Source organism: Ranitomeya variabilis, chromosome 1 (assembly GCF_051348905.1).
Source record: "Ranitomeya variabilis isolate aRanVar5 chromosome 1, aRanVar5.hap1, whole genome shotgun sequence".
In the NCBI taxonomy this organism is placed as follows: domain Eukaryota; kingdom Metazoa; phylum Chordata; class Amphibia; order Anura; family Dendrobatidae; genus Ranitomeya; species Ranitomeya variabilis.
Genome location: NC_135232.1, coordinates 713,742,841 through 713,751,478, shown reverse-complemented (window position 1 = coordinate 713,751,478; position 8,638 = coordinate 713,742,841).

Here is an 8,638-nt window from a genome sequence, read left to right as displayed (position 1 = left end):
CACAGCTGGTTATCTCTGCGGCGTCTCCTCTTTCTCTCTTTGACCAAAATGGCTCCCACCTCCATAGGTCCTGAAGAGGTGTTCCGTGAGCTGGAATATAAAGGGTTTTCCTGCTGCATCACCCCACTGGCACGAAGCCTACGGTCCATACGGACCACCTGGGTCATGGTGTCCTCCAGGGAATCCGGGGGAGGATGCAACGCCAGTGCGTCCTGCAAACGGTTGCACAGGCCTCTGCGGAACAACCCTCTTAAGGCAGCATCATTCCAGGGTATCTCAGCTGCCCAGCATCTGAACTCATAACAAAAGCATTTAGCTGAGTGCTTCCCCTGTGTCACACTCATCACCATGTCCTCAGCCAGACGCACTCTATTAGGCTCATCATAAATATGACCAAGAGCCTCAAAAAACAGATCCACAGACATACGTTCCAGAGCGGAGGGAGAGAGAGAAAAAGCCCAAGCCTGTGGAGCCCCCCTTAATAATGAAATAATAATTTTCCACCCTCTGACTTTCATTCCCAGAGGTGCGCGGATGCAGAGAGAAAAATAATTTACACCCCTCTTTGAACACCCTGAATAATTTTTTGTCCCCAGAAAAGGTGTCGGGTAACTTAACAGGTGGTTCAGGGGAAACTAAGGAAACATCTGTGGCACCCTCCTGCTGAGCCCCAGAAGAAAAAGAACCCCGCATGGCATCAGCAACCTCCCTCTGAACCTGTTGGTGTGACTGAGCGAGGGTTCGCTGCTCCACAGATAGATTTTGCATAATTTGAGTGAGGCTATTCACTTGCTCAAAGAGAGCATGCAGCGGATCATGACCAAAGGGAAAAAAAAAGTGCAAAACCCCATTTAAATGGTCAGGTCAGTGATAATATCAAGAACCCTGCTACAGACTTACAGCAGGAGTCTGTGCACGAGATACAGAAGGACAGGGGGGTGAGAGGGGAGCGCTGCGGTGAGCTTACCTGCCGGGGCGCAGGGCCTGAAACACCTAACCACCGGCGGAGGGGCCGAAGGCGGAGCCAGGCGCCGAGTAGCGGTGACCGGCGAAACCGGAGAGTAGTCTGAACGTGCCAAAGTCAAGCCAAGAGGTCGATGAAGTACCAAAGAGTGAGACGCTGAGAGTGGTCAGGACGTAGCAAAAGGTCAGGTAGCCGGAGATAGCGGTGCAGTACAAACGGGGCAGACAGGAGACTAGTAAGAGTACCAACCCTCCCCAAACCAAAAGGAGGCCATACAAAATTAAGCCTGTCCACAACCATGACACTAAGAAGAGCACCACATGAAGCCCCCCACAGGCTGCCCCGGGGCACGGGCATATCATTAACTGAAAACTACAAATAAAGATTAAACAACAACCACAAGACAGATTTCATCACCAGGTATCATTGTAATCAGTATAACGGCGCTGACCTGACACTGTCTGTAGGTTACTGTGCACAATCCTGCTGACAGGTTCCCTTTAAAAGTGTTTTGGGGCAATTTTCCTGTGAAAACACTTTGCAGCATCGCCCCTTGTGTTATTCACAACATGTCTGGATCTGGTCTTTAAACACCTGTAGGACAGAAGTGACCTTGCCACACAATATGCAATGGCGCGTTGCAGCCAAGAGCACCATTCATTTGGTTGAGGAAAAAGTTATTTTCCGTTCCAAGCCACTTACACCACAAAACTGCACGTGGAAAATCCAGAAAGATGCGAATGGAAAATGCAGGTTCAAGGGAAAATGATCAATTTCTCTTGTGCTGTGTTGGGAATGTCAGCCATATTTTCATTGAAAGGTGACTCCGTGTAGGGAATGTGCACCAGACCTGCGGCTGATGTGATCCTACCATCACTGGCGGCCCCGCTATCTCATAGATTTCTGTACATTCTCGCACAGTATTCCCACTTATTAAGAACACAAATGCGGCCTCATCACTTTCTGCCTGGAACCGTTCCCTGTGACACATAATCAGCGCTGCAGCAATATGAAAATAGCTTCATGTTTTTCCTGTGGTATGAAATATGTTTTCCGTATGTTTTCCACTGATGATCTGGTGCCAGCATCAAGCTGCCAAACTCCTGTGCTTCATATAGGAGGTTGTGGAAAGCTGGATGTTTCCTGGCATTCACCAGAGACGCTGCACAGTGATCTGATCGAAACTCCAAATGTTCTGCCTACATGTTGTTTGTCCCCACGTCAGGAGGTGCCAGCGGCTAAAAGCCCCCCACTACCCACTCTTATCTGCGGTGGCTGTTGTACGCCTGACTCTACGTTCACATTAGCGTTCGGCGCCGCAGCGTCGCCGCATGCGTCATGCGCCCCTATATTTAACATGGGGGCGCATGGACATGCGTTGTGCTGCGTTTTGCGACGCATGGCCGCAAGCATTGGGCGCAGAGAACGCAACAAGTTGCATTTTTTTTGCGTCCAACTTTCGGCCAAAAAGGACGCATGCGTCGCAAAACGCAGCGTTTTAGCGTGCGTTTTGCTGCGTTTTTGTGTGCGTTGTGCGTTGCGTCGCCGACGCTGCGGCGCACAACGCAAATGTGAACGTAGCTGTAGTTTTGCGCCTCATTTGACCTCATGTTTCCTGTGAACGCTGCAGGCATTCAGGAAGACAGCAGCTGAGTCTCATGGCCAACATTGACAAGCCACTAATTGCCGAACAATCATTCGTAATGGCACTCGTTCACGATTATTGGCTTCTCTAGACAGGCCAGCAAACACGGAAATGTTCAATTATCATTCGGGAGGATTTCTCATCAGGCTTAAAAAAAAGATTCTCAGCAGCATGTGGTCCTCTGTCAGCAGCTGCCGAGAACACGACACTACGGCACAGAACGACCATCGCAGCGTCAGCATGTAGATGCGGTCGTTTCACAACCTGAATCGTGTCATGCAGATCTGCCATTAGCCACAGCTCTGATGTCTGCCTGACCGTCTGTCAGAATCAGACATCGAGTCTGTGACTTTGTAGACTATGATGATTGCAGGTTATGGGATTTTAAATCTTATTCTTATCAGGGTGGGTGTGCAGTGACAAGGGCCCGTGTGCAGCGACAATAGCGGGGTGCAGTGACAAGGGCGCGTGTGCAGTGGCAAGAGCGGGTGTGCAGTGACAAGGGCGCGTGTGCTGCGACAAGAGCGGGTGTTCAGTGTTCAGCAACAAGGGAGGGTGTGCAGCGACAAGGGAGGGTGTGCAGCAACAAGGGCGCGTGTGCAGCGAAAAGAGCAGGTGTGCAGTGACAAGGGAAGGTGTGCAGCGACAAGGGTGCGTGTGCAGCGACAAGGGCGCGTGTGCAGCGACAAGGGCGCGTGTGCATTGACAAGGGCGCGTGTGCAGTGACAAGGGCACGTGTGCAGTGACAAGGGCACGTGTGCAGCAACAAGAGCGGGTGTGCAGTGACAAAGGTGCGTGTGCAGTGACAAGGGCGCTTGTGCAGTGACAAGGGCTAGTGTGCAGCGACAAGGGCACGTGTGCAGTGACAAGGGCGCGTGTGCAGCGACAAGAGCGCATGGGCAGCGACAAGGGAGGTGTGCAGCGACAAGTGAGGGGTGTGCAGCGAAAAGGGCGGGTGTGCAGCGACAAGGTACCGTGTGCAGTGACAAGGGAGGGGTGTGCAGCGACAAGGGAAGGTGTGCAGCGACAAGGGCTCGTGGGCATCAACAAGGGCATGTGGGCAGCGACAAGGTAGGGTGTGCAGCGACAAGGGAACGTGGGCAGCAACAAGGACGCGTGGGCCGCAACAAGGGCGCATGTGCAGCAACAAGGGAGGGTGTGCAGCGACAAGGACGGATGTGCAGCAACAAAGGAGGGTGTGCTGAGAGAAGAACAGGTGTGCAGTAGCAGTGTGTGTATGAGGGCATGGTTGTTTTAGGCTGTATTTGTTACCATCACAATTTTGGCATACATAGGACTTTAAATGTTGTTTTTTTTTGTAGGCATGAAGAAAAATATCTAATGTGTATTGTTTATTTTTCTTTACAGTGTTCACGGTGCTGGATTATTTACCTGTTAAAGGGAACCTGTCACCCCAAAAATCGAACATGAGCTGCGGCCACCGGCATCAGGGGCTTATCTACAGCATTCTGTAATGCATTCTGTAATGCTGCAGATAAGCCCCTGATGTAACCTGAAAGATGAGAAAAAAAGGTTAGATTATACTCACCCAGGGGAGGTCCCGCTGCGGTCCGGGGCCTCCTATCTTCTTACGATGACGTCCTCTTCTTTTATTCACACGGCAGCTCCAGCGCAGGCGTACTTTGTCTGACCTGTTGAGGGCAGAGCAAAGTACTGCAGTGCGCAGGTGCCGGAAAAGGTCAGAGAGGCCCAGCGCCTGCGCACTGCAGTACTTTGCTCTGATTTTTTGGGTGACAGGTTCCCTTTAATTTTACCTAGTGGGTTGATATCATTATGATGGTATCCAATTTTTTTTTTTAGTACTTCTTCACAGACAACTAATTTTTGACATCATAACGCTGTAATGTTTTCATCCTAGTATTTACCCCCTTAACGACCGCCGATACGCCTTTTCATGGCGGCAATTAAGGGTACTTTAACCACAGCATCGCTTTTCATCGGCACTGAAAAAAAAGTTAATAGCGCCCCCCAGTCATAATTTCTCTAGAGTCTCGGCTGCTGGGGGTAGCCGAGACCACAGAGAACATGAATCGGGTCGGTTTTTACCGACCCCGAGGTTGTGATCGCCGTTATTAATCGTATAACGGCGACCGCAAAAAAAAAAGGTCAGATTTGCCATTTAATTTCTCTCTCGTCTGATGTGATCGTACATCAGAGGAGAGAGAAATAGGGTCCCCGATCCCCCCCGGTACCTGCCGGTGTCCCTGTCCTCCTGCTCCCCCCATGGCTGCCAGCGTCTTCTTCTAGCATGCCGAGATCTGCCGGCCGGCACCCGGAAACAATAGGAGATTTTTCCTATTGGCTCATTTTGATCACTGTGATAGACCCTATCACAAAGATCAAAATAACAAAAATAGTAAATAAACCCCCCGTTTATCACCCCCTTAGTTAGGCTCGTTTCACATTTGCGGTCGGGAGGGCTGCGGTTTCTGTGCGGTCGCCGCACACATCAAATCGCCGCATGCGGACACATCCGCATACAACGCGCGTTCCTGCGTACCCATTGTTAAAGATAGGTACGCAGGGCAACACAGGACGCATGGAGCAGTAGGCAGAGCTTCAAGGAGGAAGGGAGGAAGCACACTACCATCCGCAGCCCTCCCAACCGCAAATGTGAAGCCAGCGTTAGGGAAAAATAATAAAATAAAAAATATATTTATTTCCATTTATTCATTAGTGTTAGAGTTGGACTAAAGTTAGGGTTGGGGCTAACATTAGGGTTAGGGTTGGGGCTAAAGTTAGGGTTAGAGTTGGGGCTAAAGTTAGGGTTATGGTTGGTGCTAAAGTTAGGGTTAGGGTAGGGGCTAAAGTTGCAGTTATGGTTGGGGCTAGAGATGGGGTTAGGAATACATTTACGGTTGGGATTAGCGTTAGGGTTGGGATTAGGGGTGTGTCAGGGTTAGTTTTATGGTTAGGGTTATGGTTAGGGGTTGGGGTGTGTTGGGGTTAGGGTTGGGATTAGGGTTAGGGGTGTGTTGGGTTAGGGGTGTGGTTAGGGTTATGGCTCGGGCTGGGATTAGGGTTAGGGGTGTGTTGAGGTTAGGGTTGGAGTTAGAATTTGGGGGTTTCCACTGTTTAGATACATCAGGGGCTCTCCAAACGCAACATGGCGTCCGATCTCAATTCCAGCCAATTCTGCATTGAAAAAGTCAAACGGTGATCCTTCCCTTCCGAACTCTGCTGTGCGCACAAACAGTGGTTTACCCCCACATATGGGGTATCGACGTACTCAGGACAAATTGGACAATTTTTTTTGTACAATTTGGGGGTTCAAAGTTCTCACAACACATCTAGATAAGTTCCTTGAAGGGTCTAGTTTCCAAAATGGGGATACTGGTGGGGGTTTCTACTGTTTAGGCACATCAGGGGCTCTGTAAATGCAACATGACACCCGCAGACCATTCCATCAAAGTCTGCATTCCAAAACGTCACTGCTTCCCTTCTGAGCCCCGATGTGTGCCCAAACAGTAGCTTTATCCCACATATGGGGTACCAGCGTACTCAGGACAAATTGGACAACAACTCTTGGGGTCCAATTTCTCCTGTAAACCCTTGTGAAAATAAAAAAATGGGGGCTAAAAAAAAATCATTTTTATGGAATTTTCTTTTTTTTTCACGGCTCTGCGTTATAAACTTTAGTGAAACACTTGGGGGATCAAAGTTCTCACAACACATCTACATCAGTTCCTTGGGGGGATTAGTTTCCAAAATGGGGTCACTTGTGGGGGTTTCTACTGTTTAGGTACATTAGTGGCTCTGCAAACACAACATGACGCCCGCAGACCATTCCATCAAAGTCTGCATTCCACAGCGTCACTACTTCCCTTCCGAGCCCCTACGTGTGCCCAAACAGTAGTTTTCTCTCACATATGGGGTACCAGCGTACTCAGGACAAGTTGGACAACAACTATTGGGGTCCAATTTCTACTGTTAGCCTTGTGAAAATGCAAAATGAGGGGCTAAAAAAATATTTTTTGTGGAAAAAAAATGAATTTTTATTTTCACGGCTCTGCGTTATAAACTTTAGTGAAACACTTGGGTGTTCAAAGTTCTCACAACACATTTAGATAAGTTCCTTGGGGGGTCTAGTTTCCAAAATGGGGTCACTTGTGGGGGGTTTCTACTGTTTAGGTACATCAGGGGCTCTCCAAACGCAACATGACTTCTGCAGACCATTCCATCAAAGTCTGCATTCTAAATGGCGCTCCTTCCCTTCCGAGGTCTGCCATGCACCCAAACAGTGGTTCCCCCCACTTATGGGGTATCAGCGTACTCAGGATGAATTGCACAACAATTTTTGGGGTCCAATTTCTCCGGATACCCTTGGGAAAATAAAAAATTGAGGGCTAAAAGATAATTTTTGTGGAAAAAAAATGATTTTTCTTTTCACGGCTCTACATTATAAACTTTAGTGTAACAATTGGGTGTTCAGAGTGCTCATCACACATCTAGATAAGTTCCTTGAGTGGTCTAGTTTCCAAAATGGGGTCACTTGTGGGGGGTTTCTACTGTTTAGGCACATGAGGAGCTCTCCAAACGTGACATGGCGTCCAATCTCAATTCCAGCCAATTCTGCATTGAAAAAGTCAAACTGTGCTCCTTCCCTTCTTCCGTGTGCCTGAACAGTGGTTTACCCCCACATATGGGTGTCAGCATATTCAGAAGAAATTGCACAACAAATTTAGCGGTTCATTTTCTCTTTGTACGTTTGTGAAAAAAAAAAAAATGGTTCTGAAATAGCATGTTTATGAAAAAAGATAAATGTTTATTTTTTTTCTTCCACATTGCTTCAGTTCCTCTGAAGCACGTAAAGGGTTAATTAACTTCTTGAATGTGGTTTTGAGGGATGCTGTTTTTAGAATGGTGTCACTTTTGGATATTTTCTGTCATCTACACCCCTCAAAGTGACTTCAAATGTGATGTGGTGCTTAAAAAAAAATGGTGTTGTAAAAATGAGAAATTGCTGCTATTTTTAACCCTTATAATTTCCTAACAAAAAAATGTTGTTTCCAAATTTGTGCTGATGTAAAGTAGACATGTGGGAAATGTTATTTATTAACATTTTTTGTGACATATCTCTCTGATTTAAGGGCATAAAATTTCAAAGTTTCAAAATTGCTAAATTTTCGCCATATTTCAGTTTTTTTCATAAATAAACACAAGTCATATAGAAGAAATTTTACCACTAACATGAAGTACAATATGTCACAAAAAACAATCTCAGAATCAGCGGGATCCAATAAAGCGTTCCAGAGTTATAACCTCATAAAGAGACAGTGGTCAGAATTGTAAAAATTGGCCCGGTCGTTAAGTAGAAAATTGGCTCTGTCACTAAGGGGTTACAGTACTCTGTTTGTTTTTTTCCGTGTCACAAGCTGCAGGGTTTATTGTGATTATAATTCTTATTATTAATGGCCTTCGGCTCGGTCTCAGGCCAGGGTGACTTGTTGGATGATCGCTCTGTAGGAAGATTGGTCTTGTGCAGCCTAGATCGGTCACTAGGGTATTCACCGCCATTATCCTGACAGTATCGAGCCATCGGGTCGCTGGTCTTCCTCTTCGCCTTGTTCCTTCTATTCTTGCGACCATGATGTCCTGCTCCAATGATCGCTCTCTCTGTATGATGTGTCCACAAGTCGTAGCTCGGTGATCATTGCTGCTAGCGACACGTCTGGCTTGATTTGTTCTTCTTGCCATCCATAGTATTGACAACATCCTTCTCCAGCACTACATTTCGAAGGTGCAGATTCTTCTTCTGTCTTGTTTCTTCATTGTCCAGGTTTTGCATCTGTATGTTACTACAGAAAGACCAAACTATGTACCAGTGAAATGTTTCTCGATTTGAAGACCTCGTCCAGTGACTTCTTTGTTGATTTGCCCATAGCGATCCTCCCATTGACTTCCGGGGGCATCGCTGCATCTTCAGAGATCATTGATCGAAGTAGGTTGAAGTCTTTTATAACTTCCAGTTTGTTGTTGTCCATCTCGGCTGCGTCCCAGCAGCACCT